The following is a 396-nucleotide window of genomic DNA, read 5'->3' as shown; positions in this document are numbered from 1 at the left end:
AAAAGGACAAATGTTGTATGATTCCACTTGTATAGGTACCTATAACAGGCAAATTCAGAGACAGAAAGTAGAATGGTTCAAGGGCTGGGGGGAAGGGGGGATAGGGCACAGTTTTAGTTTTACAAGATGAAAAGAGTCCTAGAGATTGCACAAGGTGAACGCATTTAACACTACTTAACTGTGAACTTAAAATGGTTAAAGTGGTAAATTTTATATTTTGTCACAACTGAAAAGACAGCACATGCATGACATAGGGTTAGGGAGCTGACATTCCGGCCAACAAACACACACCCACTCCAAAGGCGCACTTTTACCGCCAGGGAATTCACCCCAGGACAGCGTGTGTGTGTGTGTGTGTGTGTGTGTGTGTGTGTGTGTGTGTGTGTGGTGTGTGTG

Source organism: Physeter macrocephalus, chromosome 17 (genome assembly GCF_002837175.3).
Source record: "Physeter macrocephalus isolate SW-GA chromosome 17, ASM283717v5, whole genome shotgun sequence".
NCBI classification, from domain to species: Eukaryota; Metazoa; Chordata; class Mammalia; order Artiodactyla; family Physeteridae; genus Physeter; species Physeter macrocephalus.
Note: the sequence above shows the minus strand (reverse complement) of the source record.